At 38.4% G+C, this 10,000-nt stretch overlaps 1 protein-coding gene across 5 annotated transcripts in view; it reads right to left on the bottom strand.

The window, feature by feature from the left end:
- The window catches only part of LOC135102190 (uncharacterized), a 59,270-nt gene that overhangs the window by 17,170 nt on the left and 32,100 nt on the right, over nucleotides 1-10,000 (bottom strand). Inside the window, exon 1 of one of the 5 annotated variants that reach the window (XM_064007014.1) lies at nucleotides 8,908-8,923. The exons of the other annotated variants lie outside the window; for them this stretch is intronic. The gene's annotated coding sequence lies outside the window, so the exon portion shown is untranslated. Of the gene's footprint in view, nucleotides 1-8,907; nucleotides 8,924-10,000 lie in introns of those variants that run through there. 5 annotated transcript variants of the gene reach the window in all.

Raw genomic sequence — 10,000 nt, 5'->3', positions numbered from 1 at the left:
TGTGTGTGTGTGTGTGTGTGTGTGTGTGTGTGTGTGTGTGTGTGTGTGTGTGTGTGTGTGTGTGTGTGTGTGTGTGTGTGTGTGTGTGTGTGTGTGTGTGTGTGTCAGCATGTATATACATTTACTTGTCTATACGTTTGAAGCTTTTTTTTTTTCATTCTTTTTTACTTTAAACTTTCTTTTTCATTCTCTCCGATTTTATGTTTGTGTTCTCTCTCTCTCTCTCTCTCTCTCTCTCTCTCTCTCTCTCTCTCTCTCTCTCTCTCTCTCTCTCTCTCTCTCTCTCTCTCTCTCTCTCAACACAATTCCAGTGATCCACACAACAATATACAAAATTTATAATATGCATTTTTAATTTCTAGTAAGGTAATTCATAGAGTAGCAGGAGAATTGTGTGTATTTTTGGCGACAGGAAAGTGTGTGTGTGTGTGTGTGTGTGTGTGTGTGTGTGTGTGTGTGTGTGTGTGTGTGTGTGTGTGTGTGTGTGTGTGTGTGTGTGTGTGTGTGTGTGTGTGTATGGGGGCGCCTCTGTCTGCAACTTGATTCACAGGAAGAATCATTTTTTTTATGTGTCTTTTTTGTTTTATAATGTTTTGCTTTCCTTTGTTTCTCTAGGTTTATATGTAAAATCTCTCTTTTTTTATCCATTGCTCGTGTGTAAGTTACCAAACATGAACATACAAATATTTTCGTTATGCGAAATTCAGTCTGTCTGCCGCAAAGTTTCTGATATTTGTCTATTTGTAATGATTCTATATATGAATGTTTGTTTACTATTTCATTTGGCATATGCACCCATCAGTCAGTGTGTCTATGTGTCTTTGTCTGTCCTGCTTTCTGAATGTCTGATGTGCTGGCTGACTCTCTAATGTCATTTCCTTCTAACATAGTACATACCTTTATTTATCTTAGTTTGTTTACCATGATTTACAGTTGCATTTCTATATGTTCTGTCCATCAATATACAGCTAATTTCTCTCTTTATCTGATTCATCGCTTACACTTCCACTTTCTTCTTATTTGTTTATGTATATTGCTCTTCAACCATCCTGTGTTTCTTCACTTACCTACCCATTCGTCGATGTTTTATCTGTATATCTCTCCCTATCTAATACTTCCACCTTCTTATCAATCAACGGGAATTTATCAACATATTTTCCCACCTATGTACTATTACCCCTGTCTATCTGTCTATCTGTCTATTTATCTAATCTATTTTCTACTTACTGAACTGTCTATCTTCCCATCTATATATATTTATATCTACTTATATACCTATTCATTTATTCATGTATCTATCAATCTATCTATCCATCCATCTGTCCATCTATATATCAATCTATTTATCAGCCAGTCGATCTATTTAACCATTTACCCATCCAGCCATCTATCTGTAAATCTACCTGTTCAACCAGATACCTATTCATTAATCAATTCGTCAGACCAATAACACATTTCTCTATCTGCGCCTGAACATACTCACCGACCCATCTCCCCGCTCACCGCCACTGTACCGAGATAATGCACCCTCAATACACTCCTATACTCGGCGGCGGCTAGGCAACGCTATTTCGACATGTTCCACTAAGCATCCCTGCTTATAAGGGGAGACAAGGCCCTGCTAATGCTACGGGACTGGAGGAGGAGGGGGAGGAAGAGGAGGGGCGTCTGTTGCAAGCATTATGTCGGCGAAAGGAAGGATGGAACGTAAGGGAGAGAGGATGAAGGATGGTGGAGCGAGGGAAGAGAAGAGAGGAATTCTTGAAAATGGGAGAAGTTGAGAGTGAAGTGTGGTGGTAGTGGTGGTAGTAGTAGTAGTAGTAGTATTAGAAGTGGTGGTGGTTGTGGTGGTATAGTTCGTAATTTTTCTGTTCCTCCTTCTTAGGGTGAATTGTAGATTTTTTTTCACTCTACTAAAAATTGTATTTTTTTTTTTTGTCTTTTGCACAAAATAGAAAAAAAAATCAACATTTCCGAAAAGACGGTATTCAAAAGGAAGTAAGCTTCTTCACTTGTCTTATTCATTATGACGTAACATTCTGAGGTAATTTGTGCGTCCAAAGGCACAGACAAAGGGGTGTTTGAAGTGGATGCTTTTATTAATGCTGTTATTATCCTCCTCCTCCTCCTCCTCCTCCTCCTTTTTTCTGCATAGGAATAATAATAGAATCTCACTTCATTCTTTCCAATCAAAACGCAGCCAGTTTTTCCCACACAGCGCGATGGTTTTCCCACGCCAGCACAAGCACGAGGGCGTGTCGGTTTGGCAGTCATACACTGCTCTAGCTTACTTTACTAAAGGGTAGTTAATCTAAATTAATTCCAAAGCGATATGTAAAGACCTGAGGGAGTGTTTGTTTTGGTTATCCTATGTAATCACATGTTGTAATCCTCATTTTCTTAGTCCGCATTTATCCTGTTATTGATCAACTTTGTGATTTTAAGTACTAGAGGTCAAAGTTGCAGGCGATAACCTGTGAATCCAGCCCTAAAGGGAAAGGTACACAAACACAGTGACCGAAGCTGTGGCCTGATTGACTGCCGCCTCCCTGGAAAGCGCAACGCAAGGATTCTGCACCACCCCTCAACAACCCAAACTGTGCCTTCACCTGCGCTACGCACACACCACACCACACAACTATCATGCAGTTACACTCTCCCTCACAAACAAAAGTACGAGTAGACAGACCACAACTCTTTCCCTCACTATTCTCTGAGGTTCTATGTGGTTTTTCTATACCACGTGGTATCAATTCCTGTATCTTGTCAGCTTCTGCTGGAGAGATTGGTGGGGAGGAACCTTCTGTACTATCCTGTATCTCCCAATAATAATTAATGTAGAATAATTATCCAAACAGCCTCGTCAGTAACTCAAGGTTTGGTCTTCCGTTGCATTCCTTTGTATTCCTTTGTGTTCTTTCCTCCTCCTCCTCCTCCTCCTCCTCCTCCTCCTCCTCCTCCTCCTCCTCCTCCTCCTCCTTCTCCTCGTCCTCCTCCGGCCTGCTGCTGGATGTGATGGCTCATGAATAACATGTGAATATGTTCTTAAACCACTCAGTGAAATCATAATTCGAGCTGAGAAAGAGAGAGAGAGAGAGAGAGAGAGGAGACAGAGAGAGAGAGAGAGAGAGAGAGAGAGAGAGAGGAGAGAGAGAGAGAGAGAGAGGAGAAGAGAGAGAGAGAGAGAAGAGAGAGAGAGAGAGAGAGAGAGAGAGAGAGAGAGATTCATGGCAAAAAGTAAATTCTTTCATAGAAATGGACCACATTAAGCGCCTCCAGCGTAAGACTGTATAATTATCAGGCAGGAAGCGCGGCAGTAAACACGTCAAGTCTATGGAGAAGGCAGGGCGTGTTTCACTTGCTGGTCTTGCCCTCTCACTTTTTTAATATACGTTTTCTTTTTTTTCTTTTCTTTTTTTTTCCTTGCATGGATTGACAAAGTGTGGAATAATAGTAAGAAAATACAAATTATACAAAAACTGAATTGGTGTCACTCCAGATAATAATCCTGCTCTTTACTACAACAACAAGGACAACAACAACAAAAACAACAACAACTACTACTACTACTACTACTACTACTAGTAGTAGTAGTAGTAGTAGTAGTAGTAGTAGTAGTAGTAGTAGTAGTAGTAGTAGTAGTAGTACTACTACTACTACTACTACTACAAGTAGTAGTAGTAGTAGTAGTAGTAGTAATAGTAGTAGTAGTAGTAGTAGTAGTAGTAGTAGTAGTAGTAGTAGTAGTAGTAGTAGTAGTAGTAGTAGTAGTAGTAGTACTACTACTACTACTACTATTGCTACTACTACTGTTATTAACATTCACCTATTAAGACTCAGGAAAGATTTGTCTTTCTCCAACCCTCTGTGCTTCTTAAAAACATGGAGCTGCATTTGGAAATAAAAATTCAAATAGCTGAACACAAAAATCATTTAGATGCAAAAGACATCGGACGGATCAACTTGAGTAAACTGGAGTAAACAATGCAATACATGTTTAATTTAGAGTCAGTATAAAATGGTATTCTTACATTTCCATATAGCCATTATTTATACTCACGCTCTCATATCTTCTTGGCGAATGGCAAACAGAGAAGAAAAAAAAATCTTTTCAGTTGCCGCTTCCATACATACAGACAAAAAAAAAAAAGATAAAAAATTAAAAGTCAATAAAAAATCTAAATATGTTTCTGGAAGTGCCTCAATACTCTTAAAACAACTAGTCACAGGAAGGGGAAAAAACAGAAACAGGCAGAGAATTCCAGAGTTTACCAATGAAAGGGATGAAAGAATGAAAATATTGCTTGACTCCTGGACTACTGAAAGGGAACTTAAAGACTTCTATCACGTCCCCTCTTAACCTACGTCTCTGTAAAGAATGTAAATTTAATGACTTCAATCTCGCCTCGTAAGGAATACTCCTCATCCCCTGTATCCTTTCTGTCATTCTCCTCTGTACTGATTCTAATACACCTATATCTTTCCTGTAATGTGGAGACCAGAATTGCACAACGTAGTCTAGATGAGGTCTGACCAGCGCCAAGAATATCATTAATAATTACTTCCGGCCTTCTACTTTTAACACTCCTAAAAATTAATCCTAGTACCCCTATTTATCCTGTTTCTAGCCTCTATGCATTGTTTTCCTAGACGGAGTTCACAGCTAACTATAACTGCTAAATCTTTCTCGTACCCTGTAACTACCAGAGATTGTTCGTTTAATGTGTACCTACTGTGTGGGTTTCCTCTACCTACGCTAAGTACTTTACATTTATTGATATTAAATTGCATTTTGCCATATGTCCGTCCATTCATTCATCCTAAAATCTGCCTGCAAGGCGAAGGCACCCGTTTCTGATCTCATTAATCTATCTTTGTGTCATCCGCAAATTTACTAACATCACTACTAATTCCACTAACCAAGGCATTGATATATATTAGAAATAACAATGTCCCTTATACTGATCCCTATGGCACCCCACTGATTACATGACATCACTCGGATTTCGAGCCGTTTATTACAACCTCTTTCTCGCCTGTCGCTAAGCCATGACCCTATCCAGCCTAACACCTTCCCATCTATCCCGTGTGCCCTAACCTTTCTCAGTAGCCTTTCATGGGGTACCTTGTCAAATGCTTTACTAAAGTCCAGATACAAGATATCATAACTATCACCATTATCTACTGCCTCGTACACTTTACTGTAAAAACTTAACAAAGTTTGTCATGCAAGACTTCCCCTTCGTGAAGCCATGCTGTGATTAATTTATCAAGTTATGTTTGTCTAAATGTTCCCTAATGCTCCTCGCTCTTATTAACTCTAATATTTTACCTATAACTGAATTTAAGCTGACAGATCTATAGTTAGACGGTAAAGTTTTATCTCCTTTCTTAAAGATGGGTACTACATTAGCCTGCTTCCACATTACTGGTACCTCACCTGACTCAAGTGATTTCCTAAAGACAGAGACTAACAGCTCACTAATAACCTCTTTGCATTCCTTAAGTACTCTGGGATATATTTTATCTGGTCCTGGTGTTTTGAACTTTTTTTAGCCTATCTATCTCCTGTTCCACTATCTCTCTACTTATGGAAATATCTGTCAGCTTCTCATTCTCATCTGCTCTAAACATCTGTTCACTATCTGGCATATCCTGCATGTTTTCCTGGGTGAAGACAGATGAAAAATACTCATTCAGAATTTTACTAATCTCCTTCCCCAGAACTAACCAGTTCCCCATCTGCTGCCTTTAATGGACCTATAGTATCTTTATTCTTCGTCCTCTATTCCTGATAAAATCCCTTGGGGTCCGTCTTCACATGGCTGGCTACACTTAATTCATAATTGCCCTTAGCTTTCCTCGTTAACTTCATGACTGTTCTAACTAATTCATTATATTGTGACCTTAAAACTTCTTCACCTGCCCTTAATGTCCTATATATACTTCTCTTCCACCCTATATAATGTTTTAATCTAGCAGTCATCCATTTAGGATAATTTTTCTGTGATCTTATTGCCCTATACGGGATATATGCTAACTGACCTGTATGAACTTTATCTACGAAATATTTATACAATTCATCTACATTTACTTCACCTAATTCCCTCATCTCGGCCCCTACCATCCTCTCTACTCGCTCACCTACTCGCCTCGACCTCACTTCTCTCATTTCAGCATGACCTGACATTCCACCATACTCACACCCATATACCCCTCCCTCTCTCCTCCGCCCCTTCGGAACACATCTTACCTCCTCTTGTCCTACACCCTCACACCTCACCTCACCTCTCACATCTTGCCTTATCTCTCTCAACTCCGTCCCGGACCTGACCTCACCCTGCATCCGTTTGCCAGTCAACTCCTTGGAGGTACCTTTTTAATTCCTCAAATTCTGCTCTCCTAAAGTCAAGTATTTTACTAGTGTTTTTGCTTCTAAAAGTTTCTTCCCATTTTAAATTGTACCTAATTTCCCTATGGTCAATGTTACCTAGCTGTCCTTCAACCTCTACCTACGTGACTGCTTCCTCCCCTGTTAGTAAGAATTAAATCTAGAAATATTATTCCCCCTTGTGGGTTCTACGACTACCTGTTTTAAAAAAATTATCCTCAATTACCTTAAAAAATTCTGCTTCCTTCTTACCCACCATCAGACTCCAGTCGATATTCCTAAAATTAAAATCTCCTACCACACATACCTGACTGTACCTGCCTGCTCTATTTATTACCTGCCACTAGTGAGGTGTTAATTTCCTTTGTACTGGTCGGTGATCTGTACACTACTCCCACTACTGTACCTATTGCTGTACTACTACTGCTTTCCTATCTGTTTTAAATCTACTCTTAATACAACACTGTAATGTGTCCCTAACGTATAACGCGACGCCTCCTCCTCTCCTGTTTTCCCTATCTTTATAGAACAATGTATAACCATCTATCTTGACCTCTGGATTAAATAATTTTCCTCACATATCTAACCAAGTTTCAGTTAAAGCAATGATAGCAAATTTCTCTACACACACTATTCTTCTAAGCAAGTCTATTTTATTCAAAATACTGCTACATTTTGTGTGGTAAATACTTCAGCTATTTCTCATCTTCCCTGAGCTAGCTACCTTTCTAGATTTAACTAATTTCTCCTATGTTTACTCCTCACAACACCTTCTTCACACAACCCTTTCCCGTATATGAAGTGAGTTATGGCAAATAATTGGCACATTTTGTGCGCTCGAGCTCGATCTGTAGTGATGAGGCGATAGTTGTGCGAGTTGCGAGGCAGAAACCTTCGCCCACATGCCGATAAATCGAAATATGCAAAATACAGCAAAAAAAGGTGAGTCTGACGAAGAAATTAAATAAAATAACAAAGATACGCCTTCAAAAGTTACCAAGAAGTGTTTCCGAAAATGAAATCGAAACTTTTATATACGATGGACATCAAAAGGTGCTCCTGGCCAAATCATCGTTGTGCCCTCCAGGGCCAGGCGGGAGCGGTGGGGTGTACAGATGTGCGCTAACAAAAATAGAGCCCCCTCGCTCCGCTACGGGAATGATCCCTCCAAAGATATTAAATACGTTACTAAATGATTAAGAAAATCATAAATTATCTTTCATTCGCTGACAAGGAAAATAAAAAACGTGAGGAAAACTAATATTTTCAGAAATCTACAACGACGAGCCTCTAAAAAAAGGGAGACAAATAGTGTGGGCCGGCTCTAGTCATCAAGGCCCCACGTCACCTTGACTTTTCAAGGCGACAATCAACACACACAGAGACAAATAAGAACACTTCACAGAACTATACAAGCTTTCCTCTCTTTGATTTTACTTGAATAAAGCTGCAACAAAGGTTATGACGCTAAAAAGTTACCTTAGGTTAGGTCACAAATATCATGGTGGTAACGCTTCCCGGGAAAATCAGAGTTAAAAATAATATCAATACCAATTGAACAAAGAAAATATAAATATCATTTCTCTATAGAAGGAGAGTTTTTTTTTTTTTTTTTTTTTTTTTACGTAGAAACCCCAATTCACACTAAATGAAATGTGGTTACAGTAATAGTTTCCAAGGACACTTTATCATAACGTGCAAAATAGTATTAATCTACATAACAGTAAAACACACAAAGGATAAATAGACATATAAACTAGAAGATCTGATATTTGTTACCTAAAAAAGACCTCAAGTGAATATTCCCATTAATTGTGGAAATTTTTTTGTAATTGCATCTTTCCTTTCTTCACTCATATATATACGTACATACAAAAAAAAAAAAAAAAAAAAAAAAAAAAGAAATATATATATATATAAATATATATATATATATATATATATATATATATATATATATATATATATATATATATATATATATATATATATATATATATATATAATAAAACCAACGCAAAAATGACAGCTAATTGTTAGGTTTCAATTGAATCTCTAAGTAAATATTTATACCAAAAAGATGACACCATTATAGAAAATATATGATTTCGTATCCTTCTTTTCTCTATGCATACATTAAAATAAGCACACGAAGACTGGAATACAAAAAATTATAGTTTTGAAAAAGAATTCTCGGTTAATCCTCAAAGGACTTTTTTCCCTGCAATATGTTGCAATGAACATTATAGACTAAATTTACATTCTGTCTTCTTTCACATATATACCCTAGGAAGGCAGAAACATGGGAGACAAAAACAACGCATTGGAAAAAGGTTTAAACTAATCCTTCAATGGATAACACTACTGACACGATACCATGGAAGCACATCCTTTCTTTCCTTCACAGATTCGTGGGAAGCTGACAGGAGAAAGGCAGGCAACAGGTTTCCGTTGAAATGAAAAAAAAAAAAAATTCCAAAATAGAGGGCACATGATGTAATGAAGCAGGTACTCACTTTCCTCCTGCATATGTTGGGAGGTGTTCACCGCGGCACCACCTGCCATCCTTTCCTGAAAATATCAAAACATCCACATAAAAAAAGTGATGCAGCTTCACTATTCTAAAAAGAGCTAAAAATGAAGCATCATAAACAGAACCACCAGAAATCATTTACTGCATGAGTTAACAACATACACATGAACAAAAGAGGAAAGAATAAATACTGAACAAAAACACGAAATGTCATAAATAAAACGTGTCAAATTCCTCCAAGCAAGAACACATGGATACATGGAAAACAACACTGAAAACAGAACACACTTCAAACGCTGAGAATGTTAAATATGCACAACAGCTGCAACAAAATAAAACGAACAAACACCATTACATATATAACAAGATCAAATAAGAAAATAAAAAGAAGCAAAAATAATAAATGTAAAGCTTGCCAACATTCAGCGGTGTCTAGAATATGAAGGTGGTAGTTAAGTGAGACTGAAGAGGAGGAGCACAAGTCATGCTGCGATTGATGCATGAAGGCAATCAAGGGAGAGGGTCGCACAGAGGAGGCGGGACGCAAGGCGCCTTCAGGCCAGTCACTGCTGGTGTCCCTCGCCTCCCCTTCCTGCCTCGCTGCGAGGTCAAGGGGCCACTACCACCGCTGCCTCAACACTTACACTACCTTTGCGTCCTCAACACTGAAATGCTTCAATGAATGGGAATGAACGGGAAAGTAATGGTCACTTAGAATTGCTTATAACAAGTACATGTTACTAAGTGTTTTAAATCAATCTGTCTGTCTGCGTCTGTCTGTTTATCTCTGCCTCACATGTTCACTATAATGCTCTGTAAGAATGAGCATCTCAATCTCTGTTGCTTTGTTGCAGCGCATCTATTTGTATTAATGTTGTGTGTGTGTGTGTGTGTGTGTGTGTGTGTGTGTGTGTGTGTGTGTGTGTGTGTGTGTGTGTGTGTGTGTGTGTGTGTGTGTGTGTGTGTGTGTGTGTGTGTGTGTGTGTGTAACATTACGAGTGGAACAATATTTACGAGTATGGGTCAGTAGGTCTGTCTTCTGGTAATATTTAGTAGTTTTAGGAAATCAATGACAA

This window comes from Scylla paramamosain, chromosome 7 (assembly GCF_035594125.1).
Source record: "Scylla paramamosain isolate STU-SP2022 chromosome 7, ASM3559412v1, whole genome shotgun sequence".
Classification (NCBI taxonomy): domain Eukaryota; kingdom Metazoa; phylum Arthropoda; class Malacostraca; order Decapoda; family Portunidae; genus Scylla; species Scylla paramamosain.
Note: the sequence above shows the minus strand (reverse complement) of the source record. Positions and strands in the feature narration are given on the sequence as shown.